The sequence below is a fragment of the Cetorhinus maximus genome, chromosome 19 (assembly GCF_964194155.1).
Source record: "Cetorhinus maximus chromosome 19, sCetMax3.hap1.1, whole genome shotgun sequence".
Lineage (NCBI taxonomy): Eukaryota > Metazoa > Chordata > Chondrichthyes > Lamniformes > Cetorhinidae > Cetorhinus > Cetorhinus maximus.
Genome location: NC_135897.1, coordinates 41,208,572 through 41,226,426, shown reverse-complemented (window position 1 = coordinate 41,226,426; position 17,855 = coordinate 41,208,572). Strand labels below are relative to the sequence as shown.

At 41.6% G+C, this 17,855-nt stretch overlaps 1 long non-coding RNA gene across 1 annotated transcript in view; it reads right to left on the bottom strand.

Annotated features, from left to right (window-relative positions):
- Nucleotides 1-11,466: 11,466 nt before the first annotated feature.
- LOC144694179 (uncharacterized) overlaps nucleotides 11,467-17,855 on the bottom strand; it is a 28,347-nt gene continuing 21,958 nt past the window's right edge. The window contains exons 2-3 of the long non-coding RNA XR_013579669.1: nucleotides 15,671-15,825; nucleotides 11,467-13,511 (exon numbers count right to left, since the gene is read on the bottom strand). This is a non-coding gene — a long non-coding RNA (uncharacterized LOC144694179). The remainder of the gene's footprint in view (nucleotides 13,512-15,670; nucleotides 15,826-17,855) is intronic.

Here is a 17,855-nt window from a genome sequence, read left to right as displayed (position 1 = left end):
GCCACCTACATACACGGTTAAGCCTGGTGTTTCCAAATTTAGAGAGGATGGTAGAGCGGAATCAGAGTAATCAAAAATTTAATCATGATATACACAGCAAAGCTCGCACATTCAGTATAGGTGACACAGTATTTGTGCAAAATTTCGGAAGTGGACCTTTTTGGGTTCCTGGAACCATTGTCTCAGAGACTGGTCCATTACCTTCCCGAGTACAAGTGCAAGATAGAATCATTTGTAAGCACGTAGATCATATTTGTGCTAGGGAAACATTCCAACAACCAGCTATTCCACCAGTGATTAACGTCGAACCGTCAATTCCTGAGGTGACCAATCAACCTAGAATATACATGCCCAATGTCTCTCGACAGCTGCCAAACCCAGAACTGGCACTTTCTGATGATGTGTCTTATGCTGCAATTCCAGATCCTGTGAATTCTGTTGAGAACCCTCAAACGGTAGAGCTACACCGCTCTAGCCGTATAAGGAGAACACCTCAGAGACTTGATCTTTAATCACCTGAAGTTGTATATATGTATATGTTGTTGGATATTCAAACGTTTCCCTGTAATTAGAAATTGTAAAAAAACTAAAGGGGGTGGAATTGTAGTAACTGAGGGTATAGCCTCTCCTGCTGTCTATCAGGGGTCACGTGATGTTCTGAGGCTCCAACCAATGAGCCCTAAACACAGACAATTCGGGGGGTGGGTCTTCCTGACGAGAGTCCTGATTGAGCATGTAGCACCTAAAAAGCTCTCTATAAGCTTATCTGTTTCTTATTGAAACCTGTCTGCTCCATCGAGTTATTCCCCATTCTCCTGCTAACAAAAACAACTTTTATTCAGTACCTCTCTCGATGGTCTAGCCAAGATCACAAAGTGACATACCTGTAATGGGGAAGTCCCAGGTACAAATCCATTTGTCAATAATCTTTGCTGCAGCATGTTAATACACTAAAAAGATTATAGCCCAGATTTTAGGATAGAAATAATAGCAAAACTGTCAGTATTTGCCATTATTACTCCTATGAAACCAACAGCAACTTCTGGAATTCATGTATGCATTGTTAAAATGGAAATCCAGAAGTTGCTGTCAGTGATTCTGTACTTCTCCACAGGGTGTTCTGTTGAAGTCACCCCCACCTGCAACCAATTAGAAAACACCTTGTTAAATGAGGATAATTGAGTTTTCAATGAATTACTGAGTTCATGATTACTGAGTTAATAATTTCTGCTAAAAGACCTCTCTGGTCATGAAAAATGAATTTTATGTTTCTGGAAAGCCAAATTGCTCCACAATGATAAAACAAATTCCACAAATTTCTAAAACAGCATTTTTAAAGCTTGTTTATGATATTTCAGTTTCGACTGAATCATTTATTTCACTCTCTGTAAAGTAATGTTAAAAAGTGAAGAGTAATCAGTGCATTTTACTTTCTGCTTTGCTGTCTATAAGAGTAATTCAGTGTGATTGTCTGCTTATCCTGCATAATGACATCACTGTTGTTGGATGACTGGACATCCCTTTGACTTGACGCCAGATTCAAATTAACACCAAGAAGAGAGGAAATCCACATCACAGAGATCGTTATATCTCTGTGGGTGGATTTCTTTACGGTCAGTGATGATTGCTGTCACTCCACCACTGATCGCAAAATCAGGGCCTATATTTCTTGATAGGCTTACCTAGAATTAAGATATTACTTATAAAATGAGCACAATCAGCAACAAAATCATTGCTTGAACTTCAATAGCTTTCAGCAATACACTTGTGTATCAGATGTACCCTAATCATGAATTAGGAATATATGTATGGACTTGTTGAGTCAAACAGTTCATGGCGAGTACAAAGAAAGATATTCTACCAAAGACTCTCTATTACCCTACCTGAAACAACCCATCCTTATTAAACCCCAAGTACATATGGGTCCTGAACATGCTCAAAGGAACATAAGAAAATAAGAAACAGGAACAGGAGTAGGCCATTCGGCCCCTTGAACCTGCTCCGCCATTCAATAAGATCAATTTAATCAGGAAAATATAGACTTCCCTGGTCCTACATGATGGCATAAAAATTAGTCTTTGCTGGGCTTATTTTAAAGGTGTAAATTAATTTTGTGGTACACCATCCTGCAGCCAAAATATGCCTGAAAAATTTTTGAACCAAAATTAGGCAGTTCATTATTAGGAAGGGTGTAGTGACCTAAAACAGGTGGTGAGCCCTGTTATTTGTAAGAATGTGACACCTGTTTATGGATTCTTCAAAGGTTTATGGGCATGCACTTAATGTGCAAGGTGAGTTGTTATCATCTGTACAGCTTCATAAGCAGTTCGGCCAACGGAAACATGCAATTTCAGGTTGTCTGCTGCACCCGAAGACCCTATATATAAATCCCAGTGAGGTAGAGAAGAGCAAGAGGGGGACCTATTGTGGCTACCAGAACGCCATTGGAAATACTGTGGAGCCAGGAGAACAATGCCTGAACTTCCTAGTCCCATGGAAATTTTAAAAAGAAATATCCACTTACCCTTTCAGTGATGATCACTTGCTAGACCACAGCCACATCCCAAAAATATAACCCAAGATCTGCTTATCACAGGGCAATATACTTTCTTTTCAGAGTCTTTAAACAAGTGTTGGACCTCTTTTCTGCTCTGACAGCATCCTGGCAATAGTACTGAAGACTTGTGCTCCAGAACTTGCCACGCCCTAGCCAAGCTGTTCCAGTGCAGTCACAACGCTGGCATCAATCCAACAAATCCAATCTGGCCAATTACCATCCCATCAGTCTACTTTCGATCATCGACAAAGTGATGAAAGGGATCGTCATAGGTGCTATCAAGTGGCAATTTCTCAACAATAACCTGCTCACTGATAATCAGTTTGGGTTATACAAAGCTCCTTATCTCATTAAAGCCTTGGTCCAAACACGGACAAAAGAGCTAAACTCAGGAGGTGAAGTGAGAGTGACAGTCCTTGACATCAAGGCAACATTTGAGCAAAAGTGGCATCATGGCATCATACAGCCCAGGCAAAATTTAAATCAATGGGAAATGTGAGAAAACACTCAACTGGGTGGAGTCATACCTAGCACAAAAGAAGATGGTTGTGGTTGTTACAGCCCAATTATTTCAGTCCCAGCTGCAGGAGTTCCAACCATCTTCCATCATAAGGTTGAAGCGGGGATGTTCGCTGATGATTGTACAGTGTTCAGTACCATTCACATCTCCCCAGATACTGAAATAAAAGCAAAATACAGTGGATGCTGGAAATCTGAAACAAAAACAAAAATAGCTGGAAATACTCAACAGGTCTGACAGCATCTGCGGAGAGGAATATAGTTAACGTTTCAAGTCCGTATGACTCTTCATCAGAACTAAAGAAAAATAGAAATAAGGTGAAATATAAGCCGTTTGAGGGGGGTGGGGCAGGTAGAGCTGGATAGAGGGCCAGTGATAGGTGGAGGCAAAGAAGAGATTGCCAAAGATGTCATAGACAAAAGGACAAAGGGGTGTTGACAGTGGTGATATTAGCTTAGGAATGTGCTAATGGTGACATGAAGGGTAGAAAGCAGGATGAGCAAGTGACAGATAGCCCTAGTGGGGGTGGGGTGGGGGGAAGGGATCGAAATGGGCTAAAAGGTGGAGATAAAACAAAAGATGAAAAAAATGTAAAAATAATAGAAATAGGTGGGAAAAGAAAAATATATTTTTAAAATTGTAAATTATTAGAAAAAAGGGGGATCGGAAAGGGGGTGGGGATGGAGGAGCGAGTTCATGGTCTGAAGTTGTTGAACTCAATGTTAAGTCTGGAAGGCTGTAAAGTGCCTAATCGGAAGATGAGGTGCTGTTCCTCCAGTTTGCGTTGAGCTTCACTGGAACATTGCAGCAGGCCAAGGACGGACATGTGGGCATCAACACACCACCCTGCTCTCATGCCCACATGTCTGTCCTTGGCCTGCTGCAATGTTCCTGTGAAGCTCAATGCAAACTGGAGGAACAGCACCTCAGCTTCCGATTAGGCACTTTGCAGCCTTCCAGACTTAACATTGAGTTCAACAACTTCAGATCATGAACTCTCTCCTCCATCCCCACCCCCTTTCCGATCCCCCTTTTTTCTAATAATTTATAATTTTAAAAAATATATTTTTCTTTTCCCACCTATTTCTATTATTTTAAAATTTATTTCCATCCATTGTTTTACCCCCACCTTTTAGCCTATTTCGATCCCTTCCCCTACCCCAACCCCACTAGGGCTATCTGTCACTTGCTCATCCTGCTTTCTACCCTTCATGTCACCATTAGCACATTCCTAAGCTAATATCACCACCGTCAACACCCCTTTGTCCTTTTGTCTATGACATCTTTGGCAATCTCTTCTTTGCCTCCACCTATCACTGGCCCTCTATCCAGCTCTACCTGTCCCACCCACCTCAAACAGCTTATATTTCACCTCATTTCTATTTTTCTTTAGTTCTGATGAAGAGTCATATGTACTCGAAACATTAACGGTATTCCTCTCCGCAGATGCTGTGAGACCTGCTGAGTTTTTCCAGCTATTTTTGTTTTTGTTTCCCCAGATACTGAAACAGTCCATGTGCATATGCAACAACACTTGGACAACATCCAAGCTTGGCCTGATAAGTGGCCACACAAACGCCAGGCAATGACCACCTTCAACAAGAGAGAAGTTAACCATCGCCCCTTGACAAACATCACCATCCACATCCTGGGGGTTACCATTGAACAAAATCCTAACTGGCCCAACCATATAAATACTGTGGCTACAAAGCAGGTCAGAGGCTGGAAATTCTGTGGTGATTAACAGAAGGCACAAGTCAGGAGTGTGATGTAATATTCTCCCTTTTCCTGGATGAGTGTAGTTCCAAAAACACTCAAGAAGCTTAACACTATTCAGGACAACCAGCCCGCTTAATCAGTACCCCATCCACCGCCTTAAACATTCACTCCCTCCACCACCAATGCACAGTGGAAGCAGTGCATACCATCTACAAAATGCACTGCAGCAACTTACCAAGCCTCCTTTGACAGCACCTTCCAAACTTGCAGACCTCTACCACCAGAAGCATGGGATCACCACCACCTGCAAGTTCCCCTCATTCTGACTTGGAACTATGGCCAGAATCGTCCCAGAATTGTACCAAATGCGGTAGCGAGCGTGAAGAAAGATATTTTACCTGCTGGCCGCAATGGCAGGTTTTTGCACCATATTATCCACTTCCTGCCTCATTAATTATTCAGCCACAGGAAACACGCCATCTCTCTGGCAGGCAGCCTCTGAATCGCCTGCCACGCCAGTACCTCACAGTTTCCTCACTCCAAATGCCAAATCTAAACTGCAGCCGCCCACACAGTTCTCAATGCTTGCAGTCCAAGACTGCTCCAGTGAAGACATGGCCCTGAAAGCCACGAAGAGTTCAGTGGCCCTTTACTGGAATGCCTTTTGGAGGCCCACGATGATGTCCTCCACCTCCACTCTGGCCGCAGGAGGTCCAGCAATCTCACCACTACAGCTTGGAAAGTGTTGGCAGTGGTGGTCACTGCCAATGCTGCACAGAAGAGGTTCATCACCCTGTGCAGAAAGGGGATGAATGATTTCATCTGTGCCACCAGGATAAGGCAATCATCTCATCACTTTAAACTCACAGACTCACAAGGCCACCACACTTTCATTTGCATCTCACTCACTGCCAGCTCAAGGGACATCACCACTCACTCATACACACACCTTCACATCTCCATCTGGCCTCATCTCCTCTGGATACCACCTCCTCACCCTCACCACCTTGAGACCACTTGCACAGATCAACATGTATCGCACACACACCATGGGATACTTCCCCATCCCCAGTACAGGCCTCACCCTGCAGCCTCTTCTCTTGCCCGAGGCCACTTCTCCCCCATCCCCAAGCAAGCCCTAGCCCTGAAGCCATTGAAAAGCCATCCACATATGGCTTATGGCTGGCCTGGTAGGTAGAGACCTGCCTGTGAGCCCCCCTAAAAGTGATGTGGTGCTCTCTGTGAAGCCTGGCACTGATGACCGTGAGTGCTGCCCGAAGCAAGGTAGGCAAATGAACCTCGAAGTCCTGAGTGAAGTGCAGCTCACCAGGTGCACGTCAGTTATGTACACTTGTGAAACACTTTGGCGTGCAATCACACGATGCTAAAATATTGAAATTAGGTTCTTGACGTGCGGCGTCAGGAAGCCCTGCCTGCCATTTATGGGTGGAGCGAACGATTGCAAACTGGTTTTATGATGTAGTGAAACCAATTTTTGGGTTCTCCCGATATTTTCCACTCCCACCTGCTATGATACCCACAGCAAACAGGAGCGGACGATTCTGCCCTATGCCACAGTTCCTTCACTGTCGTTGGGTCAAAATCCTGAAACTCTTTTCCTATCAGAACTGTGGGCCTACACCAGATGACTGTAGCAGTTCAAGAAGGAAACCCACTCACTCTCAAGGGAAATTAGGGTTGGGCAACAACGATGCACACAACCCATGAACATATATTAAAAAATACAAGGGCCCTACTGCCCATTTTAGACTGACTTCAAAATTTAATTTTCCCAATTTTGTGGCAGATGTTTCTCAAGCTCCCTTGGGTTGCAACACTCTGCAGTCTAAAATTAGTCTATCTTAGACATCTTATATATGGAAAACAGGCACAGCAAGAACTAATTTCTGTCCTGACATCCAAGGGCCTCCTCCTTCAGGCACAGGGATCGTTCCCTATGCACATTTGGTGCTTTAAAAACGGCCTGGAGGAATTCCTAGGCCAATGAGTCACACAGTCATTCAACATTATTACTAGGGCCATTTTTACCCTCTTTCCTAGGCAACACCTATAATTATCACAACTTCCAGTAAGGACAATAGCAGGTCCGTTAGGATATTCCATTTTACAATGGATGAGGTCAAATAAGCATTTAAGAAGTTTTGTTTCTAATCCAGCACAAGAACAATGTGTATAATACATAATTATAACCTGGCCCAACTACGGTGTGATGTAATGAAGGAATTATTCTTAGCTTCCAGGGTCTTCTAACAAAGGTTTCATGTGTTCAGAAGTAGAGGCTCTTGTTCTGATCGTCAGCACTGTAATTTTACTGAGTAGGCTGTTAACACATTCAACAAGTGAAAGTTTGATTCTATGTTGTCATTTGCAAGTGGTATTTAGTTCATGAAATTTCAAAGAAAGAACAATGTGAGAATAAAAGTAAGTCATCATTTTCAGGTTTTTTGCATCAATAAATGTAGTTTCCTGTCTAATAATTCCCAGTCTCTTAGATAAGCCATATAAATACTATAGTGGTATAGTTGAATAAAGGTTATGAGGAGTTTACACACTTTAGTGGGTAATTTTCTCTATAGGTATCCAATAACCTTCATCAGTTTTGTATAATAAGCATGAAGTTATTATTAAGGAAAACAATATCACTGCTGTGTTTTCTTGTCTTTGTTTTATCTGCCAGCCTTATCCTGACCATGTAGCCTTACAAAGATTTTAACAAGCAGAAACTGTAATGACTTGTATGAATAAACAAAAAACTGGAAAGAAAAGTACCGGTAGAAACATGGAAAGCATTCACATACACTACCTATTCTCTACCAATATGCGAAAGAATGGCCCTGAATTTAATCACTACTTCCAGCATCATAAAGGGTATGCTGAATGGCATTTTATGAACATTCAATTGGTGCAGGATCAGTTTACATCAAGTTACATCAATTTTTCCAGTCAGATTTAGGGCTTCCGTTTTCTCTGCCCTACCCTTTACTGTAGACCACACTTCAATATATTTAAACTCCAACAGATAGTGTAGACAGGCCAAGATTTCAGGATTTATAGGCCAGAAGTTTTAGCTCGGCGGGTGGGCATGCGCCTGTCCTGACCGAGCGCTGAATGACGTGCGATGACGTCAGCCGAGCATGCCAACGTCAATGTGCAGTCACGCAATAATTCGGGCAGCAGACCCGCTAACAATTAAAAGGCCTATTAAGGTCACTAAGTTATCAATTGAGTTTAATTTTTCACTGTCTGTTCAACCTTACATTTGGCAGGCAGGCGAAAAGGCCAAGCAGCCTTTGCATTTTTTGGAAACCTCATCCACGGGCGGGATGAGACTTCCAAAAGCACATACAAATAAAATAAAAACTTTATTTTTTAATTAAAAAACATGTCCCTGCTCATGTGACAGTCATATGAGGGGACATGTTTTATTAAATTTTTCTGATGTCCAATAATTTGTTCAATATATTCTTCATCTCCCTGAGGCAGCTCCGTGCCTCAAAGAGATTATTCTGTGCTCTCTCGTGCGCATGCGCGAAGTTCGCACTAGGCCTGCTCGCACTCACCCCGCCCCCAGCCCACACAGGCAGTGCTCAGCGCTGCTGCTCACTTATCACGCTGGGCGGGCTGGCCCACCCGCATAAAATCACGGAGCTCTGGCGATCGCGGGCAGCAGTCGGTTTCTCAACCGCCCCGCCCGCCCCCGCCAATCCCGCACCACCAAGGGGAAAAATTCTGCCCATAGAATCAAAGAACGGTTACAGCAAAGAACGAGTCCATTTGGCCCTTCATGTCCGTGCCAGTTCTCTGCAAGAGAGCTCATCTAGTTCCATTCCACTGCCCTTTCCCCATAGCCCTGCAACTTTTTTCTCTTCAGATAATTATCGAATTTTCTTTGGAAAGCCAGGGTTGAATCTGCCTCCACCCCACTCTGAGGCAGTACATTCCAGATCCTAACCATGTGCTGGAAAATCCTTTCCTCATGTTGTCTTTGGTTCTTTTGCCATTCACCTTAAATCAGTCTCCTCTAGTTCTCGACCCTACCAACACTTCTGTCCTACCTGTCCAGACACCTCATGGTTTTGAACCCCTCCATCAAATCATCTCTGAACCTTCTCTTCTCTAAGGAGAACAGCCCCAGCTTCACTCCAGCCAAGTTACTGAAGTACCTCATCCCTGCATCCATTCTCGTATATTTTACCTGCACCCTCTCCAATGCCTTCACATCCTTCCTAAAGTGTGGTGCCTAAAACTGAACACATTCCTCCAGTTGAAGTTGAGCCAGTTATAAATCTTTTATAAAGATTTACCAAAATGTCCTTGCTTTTGTATTCTATGCCACTATTTATAAAGCCTAGAATCCTGTATGCCTTATTAACCAATCTCTCAACCTGCCCTACCACCTTCAACAATTTGTGCCCGCATAACCCTAGTCCCTCTACTCCTGCATCCCTTTTAGAATTGTATCCTTCATTTTATAATTCCTTTCCTTGTTCATGATACCAACATGTATTAGTTCAAAATTCTCTGCATCAAATTTAATCTGCCACATGTCTGCCTAATCCACCAGCCTGTCTATATCCTCCTGAAGTCAATCACTATCATCCTCAGTTCACAATACTTACACATTTTGTGTCATCTGCAGCTTTTTAAAATTATGCCCTGCACACCTAAGTGTAGATCATTAACATAGGTCAAGAAAAGCAGTAATCCTAGTAACAGACCCCTGGGGAATCACACTGTATACCTTTCTCCAGTCCAAAAAACAACCATTCACCATTATTTTCTGTTTCCTGTCACTCAGCCAACCTGACATCCATGCTGCCACTGTCCTTTTTATTCCATGGGCTCTAATTTTGCTGGCAAAACCTGTTTGTGACACTTTATCAAACATCTTTCGGAAGTCCACATACACCACATCAACTGCATTACCCTCATCAATCATCTCTATTAACTAACTTGATCAAATTTTTTGATCAGTTAAACAGGATTTTCCTTGAATAAATTTGTGCTGACTTTCCTTAATTAATCCACATTTGTCCAAGCGATGGTTAATTTTGTCCTGGATGATCATTTCTACAAATTTTCCCACCGCCGAGGCCTATAGTTGCTGGGCTTATTCTTATTCTTTTTTGAACAGTGATGTAACATTTGCAATCCTCCAGTCCTCTGGCAACATCCCTGGATTGGAAGATTATAGCCAGTGCCTCTGCAATTTCCACTCTTACTTCTCTTTGTATCCTCAGGTGCATCGCATCCTGTCCTGATGGCTTATCAACTTTAAGTATAGCCAACCCTTTCTACTTTGTCCTCTTCGATAATTTTTAGCCCATTCAATGTCTCAACTATCTCTTCTTTCACTAAGGCTTTGGGAGCATTTTCTTTCTTGGTGAAAACAGATGCAAAGTACTCATTTTGTACCTCATGTCCCCATGCATAAATCCCTTTTTTGTCCCTAATCAGCTCTACCTCTCCCTTTACAATAATTTTACTATTATATGCCTATAGAAGGCTTTTGGATTCCCTTTTATTATAATTGCCAGGTTCTTCTCATATTCTCTCTTTGCTTCTCTTATAATTTGTTAGACTAATGGTCTCCTACCATTTCAATAACAATAAATTGCTTCAACAACAAGCAACAACTTGCTCTTATATTTCACCTTTAACACAGTAAAATCTCCCAAGGCACTTCACAGAAACGTGATAAAACAAAATTTGACACCGAGCTACATAGGAACATAAGAGGTGGCAGCAAGAGTAAGACATATGACCCTTTGAGCCTTCTCCACCTTTCAGTAAGCTCATGGCTGAGCTTTTACATCAACTGTATACTTTTCCACCCCATTCCTTCATCCTTTAATATTCTTAGAGACCAATAATCTATTAATATCAGTTTCGAATATATCATGGACTAAGCATCCACAACTCTTTGGCAAGAGAATTCCAAAAATTTGCAACCCTCTTAACAAAGCAATTCCTCCTCTTCTCAGTCCAAAATGGTCAACGCCTTATCCTAACCCCTAGTTCTAGGCTTTCCAGCCAAGGGAAACAGCCTCGGAACATATCTACCCCCTCAGAATTTTATACATCTATAAGGAGAGGTGACCAAAACTTTTGTTAAGGAGCATCTTAAAGGAGGACAGAGAGGTGGAGAGGTGGAGAATCAGGGAGATTTATGGAGGGAATTCCAGGGCTTAGGGCCTAGACTACTGAGATCTTTTCTCTGTTACTATGATGGGATAAATATCTTTCACAACTTTCTGCCAGTGGTATGTTGAGTTTGAGGATATTCTAAGGAGCAGTTCCCTGCAGTTCTTAGCTCCTGAACCGACATCATATTCTTTAGAAGTCTCACAACCCCAGCTTGCTTGTGCCCACTGCACATTATTTCTCTACCAATCCCTTCAGAAGGTATTATTAACACGTTGCACTTGATTAGGATTCAGAATCTAAATTACCTAACGAGGAGTAGTTACAGAAATTAAAAACGTAAAGAACACCACAAGCCTGTGTGCAGTGAACTTTTAAAATTATACTCCGCTGACAATAACAGTGAATGTAGCCAGAACCTCTTAACCAATAGTCTGTAACACACAGCAACATTTCTCTTCAGTTTCATTTCAGGCAGGACCACCCTGGTTCCCACGCTTTTGTGCCTCTGTCTTCCTCTCCATTTAATCTCTCAAACTAGTGCTTTAATGTTCCATAGCCTTTGAACTGCCTGAAATGCGGGATGAATTTCAAGTAGACTTAAAATAATACAGATTGATTTTACAGACCTGATTGCATAGTAATTTCTTGGATAGTCGCGTTTCCAGGTTAAATGAACCACAGGAGAGGGAGAGTCATTCACAACTCTCATACAGTCATCCTGGCTTAATTAGCACATCAATACTTATCAAAGCTGAAGACAAAAACTATCTCCAGGGACTAAACACACAGGGTTGATGACTCTCTTCAACCAACCCTAGCCATTGCTTTACGCTTCATGCAGAGCACAATTTATATTTATACACAAAATTAATTCTGTGCTATGTATCAATGCAAAATGATAATGCCACTGGAATATGTTATAGTTACATTACAGATTGGAATAAATTAACTGACATATTCCAATCTGACTTTTACCTTTTAACAGTAGCTAACATTTAATTATTGCAACATTTTTCTAGATATCAGAAGAAACATACTAACAATAATTAGACTAGTGAGGCCACAGCCACTGCAGATGCTTAACGCAAATTAATTATTATCATGTTGAATCTTAGCTTCCCAGTAGCTAATGAAACAATTAGTTATATATGATTTCCTAGTGGCTCACAGTAGTAAGAATGCAATGTGCAATATTTAATGTTTAAAGAAGAACCCTATTTAACAAACTCTAAAATTTAGTTGCACACAAACAAATCCAAATAGTCTACCAAGTGATCTGAGCTGAGTGTGCCACTAATGCATATTGTAACATGGTATTTTCCAACACTTAACCAGTAATATTCTGCATTTTCTGAGTTACTGCTGACTCTACTGCAGACAGCGTTCCCAAGAAAATGGATTGTGATTTGCAAAGTTTGAGCTTTCTATTTTAAAACTGAGCAGCAGCAGTAAATTTGCCAATTTCAGCAAAGCCAATTTATAGTGTGAAATCACTGTGGAACTGCCACATGCCTGGTATTACCTGGTCTTTGACATTTTGTGCTGCAGCATAATTATGGATCTAAAATGTTGCTGTTTGGTACTAAGTTGGTAATGAACCAAGATTTTTAGGAAATTTGCCTAGTCCCTGCACCTCACCCCACAAACCTCAAGCGATAAAGTCTGTAGGAGTGAAATTTGGATTGGCAGCATCTACAGCATGCACAGACACTTTTTGAGTGAGTCATGCCAGGTGCCATATTAATGAATGCATTAGTGCTATGATGACCCATGCACTGGGAAAAGCCTGTATTTTCTTTACAGTGATGTCTCTTTAAGAAAAAAAATGTGCTGGAGAGTATCTTGAAAGGGGGTTAGTTAGTTTCCTGATTATATGACATCATTAGGTTCTAAGAAATGCCCATGTGACCTTGGGTTGCCGTGGGGATGAACAGCTAAGAGGCAAAGAGTAAATAGAAAGCTAATTGTAGTTTTTAAAAATTCTTTCATGGGATGTGGGTATCACTGGTAAGGCCAGCATTTGTTGCCCATCCCTAATTGCCCTTAAACTGGGAGGCTTGCCAGGCCATTTCAGAGGGCAGTGAAGAGTCAACCATATTGCTGTGGGTCAGCCTTTGTTTTGTTTGGAAGTTCAGAACATGGGGAATTTGTACAAAGAGAAAACAACTTCAACTGGACCAACTTTCTATTTGGCAGCCTTCAAACAAATCCTGGTGCTAAAGCAGGTCTCTGAAAATAGAACAGAGACTGAGTTACTGTGCGTGTCATACAGTTGGAAAGGACAGAACACAGGAAAAGCAAAAGATTATGGATTGGACAGTACTCATTACTGCTGTTGAAGTGATGCCAGAGCCCACCAGACCATTAAAGGAGTCGGTGAAGACAGTCTCTGAGCGCTCTGCCATCAGTACTGTTGTGACTCAAGTGAGACAGGGTTCATAGACCTGTGCCTTGTCAGTGGTCACTGCATCCAGGGACTGCGATGGAATATGGTTGCGCATGGAGGCGACTCTAGAGCCAAGCTGATTCGATGGAAAGTGAGAAATCCTAAAAAACAGAGGACAAGATGGAAAGACTGTGAGTTACACATGACGCCATATTTGTACAGAAGTAAAGTTTACCTTTTTATTTTAAATACTCTTCACCTGTGAATTAACATTTCAGTTATGTTGATTTTAGTTGGTTTGGTACAATAAAATTTTTAAAAGTGAGATCTTGTCCAGTGGTTTTCTTTCCACTGGTGTCATGTGGATTCCTTTCTTTTTAAAAAGACCACAGTGATTTTTATCATAACATAGATAAAACACTGGATTTCTAGTGACCTGGAAGCTGTAGGATCACTTGTTCAATGAAACAAGAAAAATAGTGTTGTGAAAGCAGGGCCAACCTTTGGAAGGACAGCAGTCTCAAAATTTTCTTGGGGCATCCAGTGACACAGGGGATGCTAACTGAAGAATTTGGTTTTGGTTAGCTGGTAGTTGGCGGTTTTTATAAAACAGTTGAAGTGCGTGAGCAATGGACAATGCTGCATGTGCAATTTTGGCAAGCTGGGCAGTGCAGCAACATTCAAATGTGTTCGGTCTTCATCTTAATATATCTGTTCAAACAAGCAATTGAAAGGAATAGGGTGGTATTGGCATAAAAGGAGAGATTACAGGAGGTTGATCATGAGCCAAAAGTTTATTAAATGTTCAGACGCTGCGTTGAGAATGGCTGGCAGCAGAGCATAGGAAAGGCATGAGTGAGAGTGCAGAAGCCAATACATAGAGATTTGTCAATTCTTTTCCCATTGGAGTCTTCTTTACTTTAATTTATTAATATTTGTTAAGAATACTTAATTTCATGGTTCATATATTTTAAGGAGTATAATTTTTAGCTTGGGAATTGAAATTTTTAAATGTAATATAAATGAAAACACTTGTTTTGAGAAGCTGGTAAACAGAGCTAAAGTAATTGCAAATCAATGGGTGGCCTATGTTTATTTAATAAGGTCATAATGGGAAGTATTGGAAACTAAACAATTGCTATCTCTCTGGGCTTCTTGGTGGAGACAAGACGTCTACTGTTGTCTCAATGGAAGAGGTTTGAATTATTCATATGGTTGCCCAAAACAAAGGAGAGATTTGGGAATGAGAGATAATTATATAAGATCTCCAACTGGGACAACCCAGATATGCCATGCTGCTGTAGGGATAGATTTCAGAGAGGTATTTTCTTTGGTTTTGGGTTTTATCTGGGAGTCTTTTTTCTTTGAAATGGGCAGTCAGCCTGGGAGTGGATTTAAAACAAGCAGAGAGAATATGTGTAAACCATCTGTGTAACCAGAAGCAGAAGGCTATCAGAAACCAGGTGTGTTTCTGATTTGGAGTCACTAGCAAGAATGCATTGAGGCCCATACTTGAGCTGGGGAGACCACAATTGTGAGGTGTTGAAGGAGAGTTGGAGGGTCACATAGCTGGCTGCTAATGGAAGGACCCTAAGAAATCTCATACCTCTGAGAATAGCAGGAACACTGAAGAGAAACAAAGTGAATTCCTGAGAGTTGTGGCACACTTCGGTTCAGTCCCAGAAGAAGTGAAGGAACTCTCAAAACTCTTGGGGAACTCTTGGGTGCAAACAAAAGTATAATGGAGAATGTTCTGTTGAGACTTTTGGGTTTAAAGTATAAGTGTTTATGAAATATAATGTTGTTGGTAGCACATGCTTTGTTTAACTCTTGTACAGTAAAAGTTTTTGTTTGGAATGGGAAATGTCGTGGCATAATTCTTTCAGTTAATAATTGGGAGTTTGAATTTATTTTTAAAAGTTACTGGTCGCCACTGGGATCATAACAAATTGCACATATTTTGTACTATTGATAAATATGGTGACCTGATTGCCACAAGTTTGGTGAACATCTAAGTCCGATTGAACAATGCTGCTCTAAATTACATGCAGTGTCAGTATCTGAGCTGGGGGCTGAGAGTGTGAAATCAAGTAATGTTGCTGTGTCTTCATCACCATACTCTTCTTGCTAATCCTCCACTTCCTGGCTAGGTTCCACTACTTGGGTATTTTAAAGGAGAAAGGCATATGGGTAAGATTGTGTAGCAGGGAAGCAGAGAAGGCAAGAAATGCATGCATACAAGATCTGCAGTTCATAAATCAGGAGAGCATGTGATTAGGGAGAGGTGACATGTGAGAAGGAGGATTAGCTATGAGTATACCATCATTTTCAGAGGTTTGAGCCCTTCCATGGCCATGACCTCAGCAATGGCCAATCCAATAATGGCAGTATAGCCTCCAAGGGGGTCAGGATATGCAGGTGCACTTCTCCCCATCCAGTTAGGTCCTGCTGCCTCTGGTTGCATGCCATCTTGTCCTGCAAGAGAAAGCGAAGTGTGGTGCAATTTGTTTGCATCATGTAGATTTCATGATTGAACAGCTTGTATGATTTGAGTTCAGGAGTCACAGAATAACCAAAACAAGTGGGTCAAGCTCATAAGTGAGTTTGATAAGTGGTTTATCGAGAAGCAACAGTTTAAATATAATATGTAAACTAGATAGACACCAATCTCACCATTCGGACTTGGTAGGCAGTGGCAGCAGTGATCAATACCAACACTGCACAGAAGAGATTGGCCACCTAAGGTAGAAAGCGGATGAATGATCTCATCCATGCCGCCAGGGTAAGGCAACCATCTTGTCACTCTAAACTTAGCCACTCACAAGCCCATTACATATTCACTGGCATCTCACTCACTACCAGCTCAAGGATATCACCACTCACTCTCTCACACATACCCTCACATCTCCGTCTGGCCTCATCTCCTCTAGAGACTGCCTCCTCAGCCCTCACTATCTTGAGGCCACTTGCACAGATCAACATGTGCCCCCACACACACTCTGAGATACCCCCCTTCCCCAGTACAGCCCTCGCCCTGCAGCCTCTTCCCTTACCTGAGAACCAATTCTCCCCCTCCCCCAAGCAAGCTCTAGCTCTGCAGCCATTGAAAAGCCACTGCCGCCTTACAGCTAGTCTGGTAGGTAGATACCTGCCCGTGAGCCCTCTAAAAGTGACGCGATGCTGCCTGTGAAGCCTGGCGCTGATGACCACGAGTTCTGCCCGAAGCAAGGTAGGCAAACAAATCTCGAATGTCCCAGGAAAGTGCAGGTCACCAGGTAGATGTCGCTTATGTACAGTTGTAAAACACGTTGGCGTGCCAAGATGATCCAGTGTGGGAGGTTGATTCCAGCAAGCAGGGCTTGTAATCAGATGATAAAGTATTGAAATTAGGTTCCTAACGTGTGGCGGTGGGAACCATTGACAGGTGGAGCAGACTATCACAAACTGGTTTCACGACAGCATAAAGCTGATTTTTGGCCTTCTCGCCATATTGCTTCCCCAACGCCCACCATGACACCCGAAGCTGATGGGGACGGAAAATTCCGGCCTGTTTTACTGGATAAATCCACTCTTTGTATTTTATGTTAATAATCTGTCAATTACATATTAAATAGGGGCAGAAAAATCAGTTTTCACATCCTAGTCATTCTAAATAATTCTAAAACTGTTATTGATGTATATGTGGGAAATGTGAAGGATATAACCATATATAGCTAAAATTATAGCATCATACTGATGATCATGAGACAGTATTTGAACACATTCATTCACTATTACCTGCAATTAGTAATAAAAGCTATCAATGAGCATAAATGGAACAGCGATCCTATTGTTATCTGGAAGGATCTCTGGCAAAAGAGCAAAGCAATGGAACAATAATGTATTCACTGGTTGCCAAACTTCAGAACAAGATAATGTGAATGGCTTTAAGACCTTCCATTAACTGAGTTATCATCATTTGAAAACCTTAACTCATTTATTGCTAAAAAAAAAAGTGTTGGATTTGTACCTATTCCTGGACTAATCAGACTGATTCATGAAGGGTAGTTCAAGCCAGCATGCAGAGAATTATTCATCTCTGATTGTTTCTGACATCATCCTATAATTTGATTACTTTTTTGGCACCTTTCTCTGAGTGTCATGATAGCACATCTTCTATTGATACTCTGGCACTGTGCTTTCAGATATTGCAGTGTGTGATTGGATTTTTGTGGGGGGTGCTGTAAGGTAGAAAGAGTAAAGTCAAAATAACAATTAAAATGTCAAAGCTATTCATTGCGCAATTCAAGATCAGCAGTTTCTATGGATATGATTAGTACTGGCACTAACACTAATATTTGCAGTTTTCACAAGGGTACAACTAATAGCAAAATAACTTAGGCAGCTAAAATGTTTGAATTAAGAGAGGCTCAAAATGACATGCCTGAAATATTGACCTATCTTTTGCCTCTTTCAGATGTTCACCGATGCTGTGTATTCCTGACATTTCTCGGTTCTATTTAGGA